The sequence below is a fragment of the Lampetra fluviatilis genome, chromosome 47 (genome assembly GCF_964198595.1).
Source record: "Lampetra fluviatilis chromosome 47, kcLamFluv1.1, whole genome shotgun sequence".
Classification (NCBI taxonomy): Eukaryota; Metazoa; Chordata; class Hyperoartia; order Petromyzontiformes; family Petromyzontidae; genus Lampetra; species Lampetra fluviatilis.
Window position 1 is genome coordinate 1,210,550 of NC_136321.1, and position 18,264 is coordinate 1,228,813.

General features: G+C 52.7%; 1 long non-coding RNA gene across 1 annotated transcript in view; it reads right to left on the reverse strand.

The window, feature by feature from the left end:
* Positions 1-337: 337 nt before the first annotated feature.
* LOC144947819 (uncharacterized) overlaps positions 338-18,264 on the reverse strand; it is a 50,411-nt gene continuing 32,484 nt past the window's right edge. Inside the window, exon 3 of the long non-coding RNA XR_013640095.1 lies at positions 338-435. This is a non-coding gene — a long non-coding RNA (uncharacterized LOC144947819). The remainder of the gene's footprint in view (positions 436-18,264) is intronic.

The window sequence follows — 18,264 nt, forward strand, 5'->3', positions numbered from 1 at the left end:
TTATGTTTTTTTTGGGGGGGGGGGCAGAGCTTTGTGACGTCATATTTGAGGGGGGTCTGACTTTTGTGACGCCGTGTGACGAGGGGGGAGGGGGGGCAAAAATCGGGCAAAATCGCGTGACGTCATTTATGGATGGCCCCAAAATGTGAGCACGACTTGGTGGAGTTTTCAACAAGAGGCTGTGTCCCCGTCATACGAATGTGGAATCTCCACCACCAGCTCTGAGCTTGAGGAAGAGAACCGACCTCAAACTGCCCATCGTTTGAGCCCGTAACCCGCTGGGACGGTTGTGGACTCCGAGCGAGAGACGAAGAATAACCTCCCCACCCCGCACCTCTCCCCCACCGAGTCATCGCGAGTCGGATGACTCTCCCTCGAGCTGGTGCCGCCTCCTTTGCCTTGCGCGCTGTTTGTGTCCGTGCTGACGCCTGCTTACTGCGGGTGGGCGGGCAGGGGTTGGTGCGGCGGGAGGAGGAGGAGAGAGTGAATTATCTGCACAGCTGGCAGGGCCGAACAGCTCCACGCCGATGGTGGTGGGGATAAAATCGGTGAAGAGTTTGGCAAAGGGGCCAAGCGAACGAACCTTTGTTCTTTGAGACCAAAAAGCCCCTCCCCCGCCCCAAGCCAGCAGCGAATACAACAGCCAAAAAATTGCCACGCAGCCAAACCTCAAACGTGCGTTTTGCCAAACAACGCGCTCTGGCCGTTTGACAGGCGGCGCTAATATTTAACAAACACGAGTAGCGGGAGTGGGAAAGGGAGCAGCAGAAAGCGGCCGGAGGGGGGGGGGGCGACATGCGGAGCTCCCGGCGCGAGAGGGGACTCCTGGCCTAGGACTCCGAGTCGAGACGGGGCCCTTAAACTCGCCACACACACACAGACCCACACTCACAGACCCACACACACAGACCCACACTCACAGACCCACACACACAGACCCACACTCACAGACCCACACACACAGACCCACACTCACAGACCCACACACACATACCCACACTCAAAGACCCACACACACAGACCCACACTCACAGGCCCACACACACAGACCCACACTCACAGACCCACACACACAGACCCACACTCACAGACCCACACACACAGACCCACACACACAGACCCACACTCACAGACCCACACTCACACAGATCAACACTCACAGACCCACACTCACAGACCCACACACACAGACCCACACTCACAGACCCACACACACAGACCCACACTCACAGACCCACACACACAGACCCACACTCACAGACCCACACACACAGACCCACACTCACAGACCCACACACACAGACCCACACACACAGACCCACACTCACAGACCCACACTCACAGACCCACACACACAGACTCACACTCACAGACCCACACACACAGACCCACACTCACAGACCCACACACACAGACCCACACTCACAGACCCACACACACAGACCCACACTCACAGACCCACACACACAGACCCACACTCACACAGACCCACACTCACAGACCCACACTCACACAGATCAACACTCACAGACCCACACTCAGACAGACCCACACACACAGACCCACACACACAGACCCACACTCACAGACCCACACACACAGACCCACACACACAGGCCCACACTCACAGACCCACACGCACAGGCCCACATTCACAGACCCACACTCACAGACCCACACTCACACAGACCCACACTCACACAGACCCACACACCCAGAGACCCATGGAGTCACACGGAGACCCACAGACTAACACAGATACCAATGGACGCACACGGAGACCCACACACTCACAAAATACCAGAGGTGGGACAAAGTCATTGTTATGCAAGTCCAAGTCGAGTCGCAAGTCATCAAATTCATGACTCGAGTCTGACTCGAGTCCAAGTCACATGACTCGAGTCCACATCTCATAGGTGGGACAAAGTCATTGTTATGCAAGTCCAAGTCGAGTCGCAAGTCATCAAATTCATGACTCGAGTCTGACTCGAGTCCAAGTCACATGACTCGAGTCCACACCTCTGCAAAATACCCACAAACTCACACAGAGACACACAGACTCACACAGAGACCCAGGGATCCATATATTTACAAAGAAACCTATAGACTCATATGGAGACCCTGAGGCCCATAACATCACAAAGATACCTATCGATCTAGTGAACGGAACTACGCCGCGCGAGTAGAAATGTAATAATCCTTCCAGAGACGGTATTCGGAATCGGTCCTTTTATTTCCACTCCACAATACACTTTGCTCACTCACTCTCCGTTGCTGGCAGACAACGGAGAGAGGACAGACCACGCACTAAGTCCCCACCGCGCACGTGGCAATCCCAGCCCCCATCAGCGCGTGACCCTGCTCTTGTCAGTTTCAGTCTGCTCTCGATCGTTCCCCTCCACTCGCTCTTAATACCTTCGTCACGTGGTTCCCCCAGCCAATCGTACATGGACAGCTTTGACCATTCTCGATGGTTCCCTGTCAATCCCGGGACCACGCCCCTCATCCGGCTCCCCATTGGCTGGGGCCCCGAATGGCTAGGCCAGGGGTCTGCAACCTTTAAGACATAAAGAGCCACTTGGACCCGTTTCCGAAGGAAAAAATAAACTGGGAGCCGCAAAACCATTGCAATATTTAAAACAAATATAACACTGCATATATTGTTTCTTACCTTATTGCTATATACAGGATCGTGCAGTCAGCTGTCAATCTGAATAAAAAAAGGACTTTTTCACTTAACAATGTAAAATATATTTTTGCAAATTAATAGCTAAATTACCTGGTTAATGGGATTTTTGCTCCTGAACCTCAGTGCACAGTGTCTGCACATCAGGGCTGTAAGACGTCACCTTCATTTTCACACAGGCTTGCAAGCTGTCATCTGTGAGGCGTGATCGATGTTTGTTTTTAATATAGTTCATGTTGGAGAAGACCTGCTCACATACATATGTGGAGCCGAAGATCGACAGGACTCCAAATGCATACTTTTTCATGTTTATATAAGTGTTGGGGATGGCATTCCATGTTTCGAATACAAGTTTGTCCTGTTTGGGAAGGTTTTCAATATCACTCCATTTATGATTCTGAGCCAGAATGGCCTTCTGACGGGCAACATCCTCAAGAGTAGCGGTCAAGCATTTGAACTTGGACACCCATATATCTTTGTCGGCTATATCGGCCAGTTCCATCTCAAGATCAGGTTGACTTACACCTGCAAATGCAGTCATATTCAATAGGGATGGATCGATCGCCAGGGGAGTGACAGGGAAGGATAATGTCGTTTTTTCCTCTCTGAACTCACAGAATCGTTTCCCAAACGAACTTTGCATTGTGGTGATTGCAGACTTGAAATATTCCAAATTTATCGTATCATGACTTTGTTTGAACTCTCTCAAAGAGGGAAAGTGAGACAGTGTACCTCTCTGTAAATCTTTGACAAACACTGTCAACTTGCGCTCGAATGCCAAAACCTCCTCCAGCATGTGCAGGGCTGTGCCTCCTTTCCCCTGAAGGGTTGTATTTAGCGTGTTTAGATGTGCTGTCATGTCTACCATAAAATGTAATTTTTCCAGCCACTCTGGCTGTTCCAGCTCAGCAAAGGTGAGCTCTTTGCTGCCCAGGAAGGTTTTTACTTCTTCCAAACATGTGACAAAGCAACGGCAACGTTATTGCCTGTCACCGGGCGGGCAGTGTGGAGCGGAGCGGCGACCTGTCAGCAGCGGCAACGCCAGAGCAGGTGTCACAGTGCGCCTCCTCCACTCGCTAGCATCCGCCCCGGAGCCGCGGTCAAGGTTCAAAAGAGCCGCATGCGGCTCCGGAGCCGCAGGTTGCCGACCCCTGGGCTAGGCCAATCACTCCTGATGACCTGTCGTGATGACGCATGGGCCATGGTCCCTATCTCAACCCTTATTGGCTACAAGCAGGACCGGCAAGCCAATCCCCACGTGAACCCTCTATGGCTGTTATTACATCACCCCCCCCCCCGGTGAAAAAAATTTAGCCGTCTCGGCTGGGAAAAGGGTGAAGAACCAATTCCGCAACATCTTATTAGGGCACCAAGGTGCGTTTAACAATTTAAGGGTGAACCGGCGTTCCCGCGCCTAACAACATTTAAAACAGTCACCCATAATAATAAAAAAAAATCACAACATACATTAGGGCGCCCCTGTAGCGCGGTAACGACAGGGATCAGCGAAACGATCAAACGTTAACGAAACGCAAGAGATTTCGACCGCGTACGCGACGCGGGACCCTCTCCGCTCCCAGCGCAAGGTCGCTTTGCTTCCGGATGGACAGGAGGTGGCAGGCTCGAAGAAGAAGTCGGTTGTTGGTGCTTGGTCACGTCCAGGGCGGGCCCCATTGGAGGGGGGGCAGCGGGGGCTTCCTCAGCCCTCAGAACCTGTTCATCTGCAGGAGGCACAACACAGTCCCCCCTGGGATCAACGGGCGTGTCAAGCGGCGTAGTCGGCCCAGCAGAACCCGGCAGGTCAGCTATTGGGGATGAAGGACCGACACGCGCGTCAACATAGGGTTTAAGTCGCGAGGAATGAACATACCACCGACGTTTGCCGTATTGAACGCGGATACTTTGCGAGTTCCGAACGTCTACGAGCGTCACAGGCCCCCGCCATGGCCTGTGCAGTTTAGGGGATGTGCCCGCCGGTACCTGGGGGCAGTGGAGCCACGCCAGGTCTCCCAATGACCAAGGCATGCGAGTATGCGATCGACGCGCGTACCATTCGTTCCTTGCCTGAGCACGGGCCGTCGCACACCGGGCAGCCTCTCGCGCTTCCGTTACTCGTTCAAGCGAGTCACGCACGTGGTCAGGCAGGGAGTGGGACGGTTGTTTACTCGGCGTACCCAGTTGCACATCGATGGGTGGAACATTTTCACGGCCATACATCAAAAAAAACGGTGAGTATCCCGTGGACGTGTGCGGAACCATGCGGTATGCCGCCAAGACGCCTGGTATGTGCAAGTCCCAATCGGTTTGCTTTTCACTGACCGTGTGACAAAACATAGCGGAAAGGGTACGGTTGAATCGTTCCACCATACCATCTGTTTGTGGTTGGTATGGGGAGGTGCGAACTTTCTTTGTACCCAGCACGTCACAAACTTCCTTAAGCAATTTAGAGGAGAAATTCCGGCCTTGATCTGTGAGCAGCTTTTCAGGTGCCCCCTTGTCCATGACATACCTGTTCAAGAAAGCGTCGGTGATGGACGCTGCCATTTGGTCGGGCAGAGGCCAGGCCATCGGCCATCGAGAAAAATATTCCACCCCGACCAGAAGGTATTTATTGCCCCTAGCCGACGGGGGAAACGGCCCCAGAATGTCGAGAGCCACTAATTCGTTAATACGGGACACTTCAATGGAACGCAACGGTGGTACATAGTGGTTCCGAGGCGGCTTCCTTTTCGCACAGTCAAGGCACGAGCGGACAAAATCATTGATGTCCGCCGTCATACCGGCCCAGAAAAAATCCTTTTGCATCGCGGCCACAGTCTTTTGGACGCCAAGGTGCATCAACTTATCAGCATGCAGAGCACGGAGCAGGTCGTAGCGAAGCGAAGTAGGCACCACCAAGCGTGGTCGGTCAGACACCCCGTCGGTACACATTAGCAATCCCGACTTACCCCGGAACATCTGCCACTTCCAGCCCGCCAATTGCGATTTCTGTTTCCCAACCAATTTACGTAGTGGAGACAGCGAGGCATCGGCCTCCTGCTCGCGAAACCAGACCGCGTGCGGCAGCCGTAAGGTGTCATCGGTGTCCACCGACACCTGCTGGTCCTCCTCCTTCGCTTTCGTTCCTGCGTCGTCCTCATTCGCTATCGCCCCCATAACCGGGCAGGGCGACGTGGGCGGTGCGGCGCAGCGGTGCGTGCCCGTCAGGCAAGTGCACGGAGGAACTGGCGGCAGCCTTGAGAGCGCATCAGCGTTTGCATGACGGGCTCCCTTTCGGTACGTTATATCGAAGGAAAATTCCTGTAACGATTCCAACCACCGGGCCAATTGGCCTGACGGCTGATCCAATTTGAGGGAATATTGCAAAGCCGCATGATCAGTGCGGACCAGGAATTTCCGTCCATACAGGTACGGTCGGTAAAATCGAACAAAATGGACAATTGCCAAAAGTTCCCGCCTTGTCACGCAATATCGCGTTTCCGCAGGGGACAGAACCCTGCTGCCATACGCCACCACTCTCTCAACCCCATCCTTACGTTGCGACAAAACGGCCCCAATGCCGATATCACTAGCATCCGTATCAAGGATGAACGGCTGTGAAAAATCTGGGTAATCTAACGTAGGCGCCGTGGCGAGGTGGTCCTGAAGTGCCATAAAGGAACTTTCTTCCTCCGCCCCCCATTTAAACCTTTGATTTTTGCCAGTCAGAACGTGTAATGGTTTTGCCAACGTCGCAAAGTTCTTAACGAAGCGGCGATAATAGGAAGCGAATCCAATAAACCACCGAACATCACCCACTGAAGTGGGTGTGGGCCACTCACGTACACACTTCGTTTTCAGAGGGTCAGTGGATATGCCATCCGAACTAACAATATGACCCAGGTAACGGACGGAGTGTTGCAGGAGGTGGCATTTCCTCGGTTTAAACTTAAGGTCAGCCGCACGCATTCTTTGAAAAACTGTCTCAAGGCGTTGGAGGTGTTCCTCGAACGTGCGGCTAAAGACAATTATATCGTCTAGATATATGAGGCACGTTTCCCACTGCAGTCCCGCCAACACCAATTCCATGAGCCGCTGAAACGTGGTCGGAGCCGCGTTCAGGCCCATCGGCAACCGATTAAATTCAAAGAGGCCTTGCGGCGTGCGGAATGCCGTTTTGGGTTTTGACTCGTCATCGAGGGGAAGCTGCCAGAAGCCCGAGGACAGGTCAAGGGTGGAAAAGAATTTAGCACCCGATAAAGCATCCAATGAGTCATCCATCCTCGGTAAGGGGTACGCGTCCGCTACCGAGATTTTGTTCAACCGGCGGAAATCAACGCAAAACCTCGTACCACCATCTTTTTTCTTAACCAAAACGACGGGCGCGCCCCAAGGACTATTGGATGGCGAGATAATATCCGCCGCCAGCAATTCATCTACCGCCCCATGCACGTGTTCCCTTTCCGCCGGGCTCATGTGGTGAGGGTGCATACAGACAGGTGGCGATGCACCGGTTTCAATATGGTGCGACAAAAGCGATGTGCGTCCGAGGTCCAAATCATTCCTGCTGAACACATCAGCGTACTGCAGCAAGAGCGAACGCAAGGCGTTCCTATGTTCATTTGACAAGGAAGAATTCTCTCCGCATAAATCCGCGATCCAACGTTCTTGTGAACGATCATGCGGAGACCCATCAGCAGGCATCCGAGCGCGCGGCGGTTTTTCACAAGAGGCGAAATCGGTAGTGGCGTGAGCCAGCACCGTTCCCTCCGGAACAACAACGCGATCAGGTCCCCCATTCAAAACCTGTATGAAAGGTGCCTGACCTGGGCGCACAATCGTTTGTGCCGCCGCCAAAGAAAAAGATTTCGATACGGAATTCGATGGGGATAATAGCACGCCTTTCGCACCCCTTCCCATTTGAAGCGGTTTTCGGTAACGTAGCGGAATGAGCATTTGCGCTCCCGATGGAACTTCCACCGTAGCCGCAACTACAGCAGTAACTGCGTTACCTGTAGGCGCCTTGGCCAGCAGGGAAGGCAGGAACGCCATCCTACGACCCCCCGGCATTTCCAAACAGTCCTGGTCGACCCGTATTCGCAACGGCATCCGGCGCAGGAAATCCGTCCCCAACAAGCATGGAACAGCTAGCGAGCGAGAAATTAACACAGGTCCTGCGGCGGTAATATTTCCGATAGCGATGCGCACATCCACCTGTCCGCAGATACCCATGCTCCCCCCATTGGCTGCAACACACGCATCATTAACCTTGCGTATTCTCGACGCAGGAATGGACAACAAATGAAAAATTACATCCGAAATTATGGTAGCCGATGCGCCAGTGTCCACCAAGATACGGACGTCAACGCCGTCGATGGTACCACGTACCGTCGACGAGCCCGACGCCGCAGCCACAATCCTGCGAGCCAATTTCTTCCACTGTGTAGCAGAGCGTGTCAATGGAGCAGGAGAAGTAAAATGGGCCTTAGGAGTGTAAGAATGAGTGCGAGTGGATGAGTGATGTGACACGACCTGCCGGGTGTCCGATTTGTGCCGACTCGCCCGAGGTTGTTGCAGTTCCGCGGCAGGTAGAGGAGATGGATGTCCCCTTGGCGGAGGAGGCGACAGCAGAGGTCGGCAGCGGCAGTCACGGGCGAAGTGGCCCCGTCTGCCGCACTTAAAACACGCGGCCGACGTCGGCCGGTGGTCGGACGACCCGGCCCTCGCACGCGGTCGGGCCGTGTAGTCGTCCCGCTGGTCGCGCAGCCGCCGGCCCGGAATCCTACGCGGGACAGCAGCAGCCAGCATGTCGTCGTCGCCCGAGTCGTCGGAGCAGTGGACAACCAGTCGCGGAGACCACCCCAGAGGCGGCCCGTCGATCTCGGGTTTCCCCATCCACGCCGCCATCTGGTCCCACCGCTTGAGATTAAACTTAGCGTCCAGGCAGCGCGCCACCCACCGCGATGAAAGCGGTTCGTGGCCGCACACTGGTAGAGAGATGTTGAGCTCCTAAGACAACTCCAGCATGCGGGAAAGGATGAGTGGATCCAAATGCTCGGCCGTTGCGTCGGGGTAGGCGGCCATGGCCATTGCCATCAACGCCCCCCGATAGGCCAACGGCGATTCCTCCGGTGCCCGGCGACGCGACATAAATTTTCTGGTGGCCGATGTCGGCGGGTCATAAAATTCCGCCATCTCTGTGAACGCATCCTGCAGTGTCTTCTTCTTGGACGCCGGAATGGAGCGGAAGACTCCCAGAGACACATCATCGAGCAGCGTAGGTAGCGCTCCCAGCGCTTCTTCCTCCATCCAGTTGACAGATCTAAAAGCCGACTCGAAGCGCCACGTAAAAGCACTCCAATCGCCCCCGGCGATAAATTCTTTTATTTGTGGAAGGCGATGTCCGCGGTGGCAGGCGCGTGCCGCGGGCGTCTCCGGCCGCCGTTCCCGCTCTCCGCTCGGTGCAGACAAAATGGCGTCCGGCGGCCGCGTGGTAGCAGGTTCGCCCAAAATGGCGGCCGACGACTCCGGCGCAGCCGCCCCACCCAAGACGACGGCGTCCTCCCGCGTGGCAGGAGCAATGGCGGGTCCCGCTTCCATAGCAGGACCCCTTCCCGCGGCGTCCAGCTGATCGGCGATCTGGCGACCCACGGCTGGTGAGGACGCCACCGCGGTCACCAGGCTTAGCAGAATTGCGCGCAACGACTCAATCTGCTCCGCCATCAGCCGCCATTCGTCTCTCGGTCCTGCGGTGGTCGCATCTTCCCGCGGTCGACGCTGAGAGGCGTCGAGGCGAGCGTCGTCAGTCGGCGGCACCAGGGCTGTAGCTCCCAACAACTCATCTTCCTCCGTCTCGGCCTCTTCCTCCGACAGAGGCACAGGCAGGTTCTTTTTTCTGAGGTGTTTAGACATCTTGACGATCGTCCAAACAGTCGCAGAATTACTTCTGACACCAGTGTAATAATCCTTCCAGAGACGGTATTCGGAATCGGTCCTTTTATTTCCACTCCACAATACACTTTGCTCACTCACTCTCCGTTGCTGGCAGACAACGGAGAGAGGACAGACCACGCACTAAGTCCCCACCGTGCACGTGGCAATCCCAGCCCCCATCCGCGCGTGACCCTGCTCTTGTCAGTTTCAGTCTGCTCTCGATCGTTCCCCTCCACTCGCTCTTAATACCTTCGTCACGTGGTTCCCCCAGCCAATCGTACATGGACAGCTTTGACCATTCTCGATGGTTCCCTGTCAATCCCGGGACCATGCCCCTCATCCGGCTCCCCATTGGCTGGGGCCCCGAATGGCTAGGCCAATCACTCCTGATGACCTGTCGTGATGACGCATGGGCCATGGTCCCTATCTCAACCCTTATTGGCTACAAGCAGGACCGGCAAGCCAATCCCCACGTGAACCCTCTATGGCTGTTATTACAGAAATAAGCGGGCGTACGGCTGCCTCGGCGTAGCATCGTGCAAGGCATTGGGATGTTGCTGGATGCTTCTAGATGCTGCCCACGCGCCTCAGTCATTGTTCAGCCAGCGTACGCATCTCACGTGGTATCACGGACTGTGCTTTACCTTCAATATTTATTATAACGAGATTTTTCCATTCCGCGGTGTTCTTCAGGAACGCAACTACTTCCGCATTATAGGAGAACATACTCTCTGTACGTAGCAAAAACCGCGCTGATCGAATATGAATTTCATGAATAAAAACGGCATGGGAAAGTGCCCGAAGAAGGGGATTTCGAAGTCAGTGCACTTTACACGGTTCGACAGCCGCATCAGAAACACGGAGAGATACTGACAGAGAACGTGGAACAAACGCTGATAACGTACGCAAAGAAGGACGGAGAGACGTACGTTTGGACTGAGTGAGTGGGCTTGCGTTAACAAGCGGGGCTGGCCGATGACCAGGATTGGAGACTGCCACGAGAAAGAGACAGAGCGATGTTGGTCACAGGACAGTGCTCATTTTAACTCTCAGAACCTTGGTTGAGACAACTCGGTGTGCTTGAGAGCTCCCAGTTTAATCGCGGGCAGCAGTCAACACCCGGATTCCGAACTCAGGATCCCAGAGGTGGCAACTCCGCGCTCGTGACCTCCGAGTGACACGGCCACCTTGAGTGGCATGACTGTGCACGGAGAGACTGACCTCTGGCATGGGCACGTGGAATTTCCACCGGTGGCTCAGGGCCACCGGTGATGATAAGAAACTGCCGCATTGCTTGCTTGAGTAGGGAGGCAGTTTGACTTTTGGCCTAATAAACTAAAAACAACTTTTCCTTACTGAAGGTCAATTTACACTGCTTATCTGCCGGGCTTGCGATAAGTCCACAGCTACTGGGTTGATGTTGTAATTGTGACGTGAGCTCGCCCTGTCAGGGACAGAACGAAGCAAACGGATTTGCATGCGAGTGCTCCGAACGGACCGTTACGACCCGGATGCGATGCGACGTTGGTGCACACGTGGAGCAAAAGGGGTAGGCGGATCACTCGAGGGATCGATCGCCGGTGCGCTGTCACGCTTGAAACTCTCTCAGGGGCATGACGTGGCCTGCACCTTGCAGTAAAGCAAGTGGGTTCATGTGTCTCCTTTCGTGCACGTGGTGGGGTTGGCTCCGACTTCTCCAGCTTTCCTGCCACAATATCAAAGGCCAAACGCTCGCGAGTGGAATTGAAACTAAACATCCCAATGGCTGCAGATCTCTCCTGAAAGAACAAAAAGTAGTGAGTCTACGGGCTTTGATGGGGCTCACTTGGGTGAAAGGCAATTATTGTGATAATGGTACTGCACCTCCTCACCTGCTGCCACTCCTCATTCGTGTGGCGGGACACGCGGTGGTTAGAGCATACAGTCCCACAGCCCTGGCACGAAAGCCTGGCTCTCGTCCACCTGGGATCGACCGAACGTGAGATTCACGTTGTGCCAAGGGCAGCGTTGCTCGTCACAACTTCAAGGGGCGAGGCAAAGAGGTCATCCGTGCGTCAACGAGCAATGGGATGGAACTCATTGACATTGGCAGCCGAAAGAATGCCAACAGCAATTCCACATTGCCACGGACAGGGGCCAGACTTTCCATCAGACACTCCCTGTCGTTTTGTGATGACACACAACAACAACAGCCGAAATTCGCTACCAAGTGGCGGTGACGTCACCACGGCACTTGTGCCAGCTTAGGTGAACTTTAAGGCCACGTCAACTGTCGAACGCCTGCTGGCAGGAGGTCACGAGACAGACTCAGCTGCCATGGGTTGACTGAGATGACTGACCGATGCACCACCTGAATGACACACAATTAACACACTTACATACACATGTGCAAACTAAGACAAAGCTCCCACACGTCGCCATAACAATTGTTGGGACAAGTACTGTTAGTGAGCACCTAATAAGGGAGAGATGGTAGTGGTGCGGCCAGCAAAACCCCCAGTGCTGATGTTTACAAACGGCACAGGGTACTCGTTTAATGCTGAGTTGACCTAGGGAAGGGCCAGGACCGGTTTTGATGCCAGCACTGATGTTGTCTGTGGCCAGGAATCAAGCTCAGGTAGTTGAGTTCATAGTGGAGTGCGCTACCGACTAAACCACCGATCCCCACACAACAACAGCAACACAGCCGCCAATCGCCACTAAGTGTCGGTGACATCACTACATCGCTTGTGCCAGGCTATGTGCACGCCGAGGGTATCGAGCTAAGCGTGGAAGGGTCGCTGCTGACAGGAGGTCACAGGTGAGACCCAGGTGCCTTGATTTGACTGGAAATATGTGAAAAAAGCTGCATAGTTCATCGGATTTCCTCCAGCACAAATACATATTCTGATTCTGATTGGTGGACCTGTGCTCCCCGCTGTCAGAAAAAAGTCAGTGATCTCTAAGTGCTCGACGAGCGTTGGGGGAATGCTGCTCGCCTCCTGTTCACAGTGATGCTGAGACAATGGTGGACATTCCACATCACTATGACAAGGGTGAGTATATCACCAATGCAACCACAAATGACTTTTCCACAAAGTGGTACTAATTGTATCCACCCCAGAGAGATTATGGGCTGAGTCAACCACAAACCAGGATTTGAACTCGTAACATTCTGATTGCTCTACCTGGCTCGCAGCTGTGCCACCTTGCACACGCAACAAAGGCAAATATCCCCCGTATAGCCTTCACATGCTGTAGGGCCAAGTGCTCTGAGCCCGCACATACGAAGACCCTCACAGCACAAGATGGGGTAGGTGGCCAGCACCACGCCCGACCTCCTTTGTCTCCCAGGTACTCATTTGAGGCTGAGTTGACCTAGGTGAAGCCCGGGACTGCTTCAAATAATCATCACTGGCATTGGACATGAACGGCAATCGAACTCGGTTGTCAGGTGAGTTGTGGAACGCGCTACTCGCTGCACTACCGCTCACCCACAGGTGTAGACGTTTGTGTGTGTATGTGAATATGTGAACACACACACACATACAGACATCTACACACACACCCAAAAATAAATATGCATAACACAAATTGACAAACGTAAAAAAACCCGCAGAATTCACAGCAATCACGTTATCTTTTATGAGCAGAGTTCCTTATCTGCCGTTCTGGGGTTATGGCTTCATAGGTGCGTCTATGGCCTTGGATCTCGACACCAGCTGCGTTGGAGCATCGCAGCCCTCTAAGACAATCGAAGACAATCGCCTGTAATCACTCGAGCATTACTGCCATCAACTCTTTAACTCCGCGTGGCTTCCAGTAACCGTGGTAAGAGGGCACTGAACTCTACACAAAGCGAGGTAACAAAGGGTTAACATATTTTATATGATCCTTATACTTGTGCATGGTTGCGTCTCTATATGTATGTGCGCGGCGACCCGGGTTCGATTCCCGCTCACGACCAATACCAGTGACGATTATCTGAACCAGTCTTGGGCCTCCCCTAGGTCGACTCAGCATCCAATGAGTACCTGGTGCGGCGTGTAAACATCGCCACTAGGGAGACAAAGGCGGTCGGGCGTAGTGCTAGCCACCCACCCCCTCGCGTGCCGTTCCGACCTTCAAAGGTGCTCGCTCACAGCACTTGCCCCTACAGTCTGTTGAGGCTATAACGTGGATATTTGTCTTTGTACATATCTGTGTGTGTGGATCTGTGTGTGTGTGTGTGTGGATCTGTGTGTGTGTGTGTGGATCTGTGTGTGTGTGGATCTGTGTGTGTGTGTGGATCTGTGTGTGTGTGTGTGGTTCTGTGTGTGTGTGGATCTGTGTGTGTGTGGATCTGTGTGTGTGTGTGGATCTGTGTGTGTTTATGTGGATCTGTATGTGTGTGGATCTGTATGTGTGTGGATCTGTATGTGTGTGGATCTGTATATGTTTGATGGATTGATTCACCAGTCCCTCGCAGTAGGGCGCACAGCTGGTGAAAATGCCGGGCATCTCGATCAACCCATGGCACCTGCAGGGACTGTCCCGTGACCTGTCAGCAGCGAGCCTTCGGCACTTCACGTGGCCTCAAGGTACGCCAAGCTTTGGTGACGTCCCCGCCACTTTTAAACTAAACTTTGTTTCTAGTTTACCAGGTAAGGCGCACTGATTTATGTCGTTCCTTTTCAGAAGCGACCTGGCCCAAATGATAGCTCAACAAAGTGGCTTATCGTCATCACGTGGACATTTATGGCAGACAAATACAGCACTCTAAACGGGTGTCCCAACCTGTTATTGGGACTTGTTGTTGGCGGGTTTTGATCCACGGCCGTTACGTGCACCTAGCCTGGCACAGGCACCTTTGTTGGTGTGTGTTTATGATGTTTGTACGTGCACGGAGATTGCGTGTGTGTATAATGTTACAGGTGTGTGTGATAAGTTTGTGTGTGCGTTTGTAGATATGAGAACTGAGAGTGTGGTATTTGTGTGCGAGAGAGGTTTTATAAGTCTGTGTTTGCGCGTGTTTTAGAGATATGTGTGTACGTGTGATATGCGTGTATGTGTAATATGTGTTGTATGTGTGTTTGTATGCATGTTTGTGCAAGGGATATGATAGGTGAATGCGTAGGTGGATCATTGCCCGTGTGCGCTTGTCTTTGTAATAGCCCTCCCCCTAGGTCAACTCAGCCTTAAGTTAGCACCTGGTGTGGTGTGCAAACATCAGCACCGGGAGACAAAGGCATCTGGGCGTGGTGCTGGCCCTCCACCTCCTCGTGCAGCCGTGTCGGCCTTCAAAGATGCTACCCGCGAACAGCACGTACTTCAAGCGTCTGTTCAAGGCTATACGGGGGACCTTTGACTTCTAATCAGTCAATTTGTGCGATATAATGGAGGAGCAGTGGCGCAGTAATTAGCAACGTTGCCCTACGAACCGAGTAACCTGGGTTTACTTCCCTGGCACAGCTGACATCAGTGGCGATTTAGATGTTAAATACCTCGCCTGGTGGATCACCACTTTTCGCCTGGTATGCAGGAGGTCGTGGGTTTGATCCCGACCCTGACGCCTGTATAAATGGAGTTTGCGTGTCTCTCTCCCCATGGTCGCGTTGATTTGTCTCCAGTTTTCCCCTCCACAGTTAAAAACACTCGTTAAGAGTATTTGGTTTCTATAAATTTCCACATGATAAGCCACTTCCGTTCAGCTATCATTTGTGGCGAGGTCGCTTCTGAAAAAGAGCTATACAGCTCAGTGGGCCTTACCTGGTAACAATAAATAAAAAATAAACTCAACTAATAATGGGATATCCCTAGGTCGAACTCAGCCCTAATTGAGTAACCGGTAATGTTAGCACTAGGGAGACAAAGGGGGCCGGGGGTGATGCAGGCCGCCCACCCCCTCGTGTTCGCGATTACAAAAAATATTTTTAACAACATGACAATTACCGCCATATATGTCTCCCACAAATGTTCAACAGCATTTCAGATTCACGTTGAATCGTTTATTTAGTTACTTTGGTTGCTTGGATTGATGGCTGCACGGTCCATTTTACTCAAGGTAGTCCCTTCCATAACCATCCCAATGATTAAAACTTTACAATCCGTAATGGTATGTAACACGCGCACTGTCAGAAAATGATGATGATGTCAAAAAACACTGACGATGTAAAACACCAGAGAAAACATTTTACTAAGCACCCATTGAATTGATCGGTCTCAACAATTTTAAACATTTATCATTAAATTGTTGTTATTTCAGTCATATTTTGTGACCAACCCTGCATGGATCGTACGGGCCTGAAAAGGTGCTAGCTAACAGCACTTGCCCCAACAGTCTGTTAAGGCTATACGGAGGACCTTTGTTTCTGTGTTGTGGTTAGGGAGAGGGAGTGTAGCGGTAAGCGCACTGAAGTACAAAACTGGCGACCCAGGTTCTTTCCCGCTCACGACCAACAACAACGACGATTATATGAACCGGACCTGGGCCTACCCTAGAGCGACTCAAGTGAGTACCTGGTGCGGTGTGTAAACATCGCCACTGGAGCGACAAAGACGGCCGGGTGTGGTGCTGCGCCCCCTCCCCCTCCTGTGCCATGCCGGCCTTCATAGGTGCTCGCTAACAGCACTTGCCCCAACAGTTATAAGGGTGGATCTTTGTCGTTGTTGGTCAGTTTTCGTAATGGTGCTGATGTCTATGAACACTCTTTGCTTTCGGATGAAAGTTGGATTTGTGGACAAGTTGTAACTGTTGTGTTCACCATGGCGGTGTTACAGTCGGACGATGGAGCGGAATTACGACCCAGTGGTGCAAGTCTTTTGATTTTGGGTAGGCCCGCTCCTTCCTAGACGTCTGCCCAGTGTGGTAGATTGGGCACCTTCTAGTGGGGGCCCTTCTGCCGACAGTAGCGTGAACAGGGAATTTCACGACTGCACCTTTACAGTATTGCCTTGTTTAAACACAACTGGCTTGGGATTTAGCACCACTGCCTGGGTTGCAATGCCACTGCCTGGGTTTTAACGCCACTGTCTGGGTTTTAACGCCACTGCCTGGGTTTTAACGCCACTGTCTGGGTTTTAACGACACTGTCTGGGTTTTAACGCCACTGTCTGGGTTTAACGACACTGTCTGGGTTTTAACGCCACTGCCTGGGTTTTAACGACACTGTCTGGGTTTTAACGCCACTGTCTGGGTTTAACGACACTGTCTGGGTTTTAATGCCACTGCCTGGGTTTTAACGCCACTGTCTGGGTTTTAACGCCACTGTCTGGGTTTTAACGCCACTGTCTGGGTTTTAACGCCACTGCCTGGGTTTTAACGCCACTGTCTGGGTTTTAACGCCATTGTCTGGGTTTTAACGCCACTGCCTGGGTTTTAACGTCACTGCCTGGGTTTTAACGACACTGTCTGGGTTTTAACGCCACTGCCTGGGTTGTAACGCCACTGTCTGGGTTTTAACGACACTGTCTGGGTTTTAACGCCACTGTCTGGGTTTAACGACACTGTCTGGGTTTTAACGCCACTGCCTGGGTTTTAACGACACTGTCTGGGTTTTAACGCCACTGTCTGGGTTTAACGACACTGTCTGGGTTTTAACGCCACTGCCTGGGTTTTAACGCCACTGTCTGGGTTTTAACGCCACTGTCTGGGTTTTAACGCCACTGTCTGAGTTTTAACGCCACTGCCTGGGATTCAACGCCACTGTCTGGGTTTTAACACCATTGTCTGGGTTTTAACGCCACTGCCTGGGTTTTAACGCCACTGCCTGGGTTTTAACGACACTGTCTGGGTTTTAACGCCACTGCCTGGGTTGTAACGCCACTGCCTGGGTTTTAACACCACTGTCTGGGTTTTAACGCCACTGTCTGAGTTTGAACGTCACTGTCTGCGTTTTAACGCCACTGTCTGGGTTGTAATGCTACGGCCTGGGTTGTAACGCCACTGCCAGGGTTTTAACACCACTATGTAGGTGTTAGCGCCACTGGCTGGGATTTAACGTCACTGTCTGGGTTTTAACGTCACTGCCTGAGGTTTAACGCCCCTGTCTGAGTGTTAACGCCACTGCCTACGTTTTATCGCCACTTATGAGGAATGCACGAAGCCAGACTCCTTATGCTCTGCTTGTGGTTTGGCCTTCAAATGAAATTGTTGTGTGCTGGCGGGTCAGGTGGCATCGCAGTGATGATTTCCCAATATCGCTGGGCAATGTGACATCACACTCGCTCTACACGTGACCTTTAATCTTTACCTGTCCGGTCCATATCTCTAAACTCTCGTATATCTCCACCTGACTCATCTTTATCTCGAGCTAAATTTGTCTCTGCCCTATCTCTTATTTATCTGTGATTCATTTTGCTTTATCTGTCACCCTTTATGAATCGAGATAAGGAGATGGTGTCATATGGCGAAGTATATTCACATGTACCCTTTAACATTTGCTGTTGGACATCTCAACAGCGAGCCCCCCCACTACCACCACACTGGTCAGTAGTAAAGACACCATCCCCTGTGTGTGTCTCAGTGGAGACTCTCTCCCCTCTGGGGGTATCAGTAGATACTCTCTCCCCTTTGGGTGTCTCAGTAGAGACTCTCTCCCCTTTGGGTGTCTCAGTAGAGAATCTCTCCCCTCTGGGTTTCTCAGTGAGACTCTCTCCCCTCTGGGTGTCTCAGTGAGACTCTCTCCTCTCTGGGGGTCTCAGTGAGA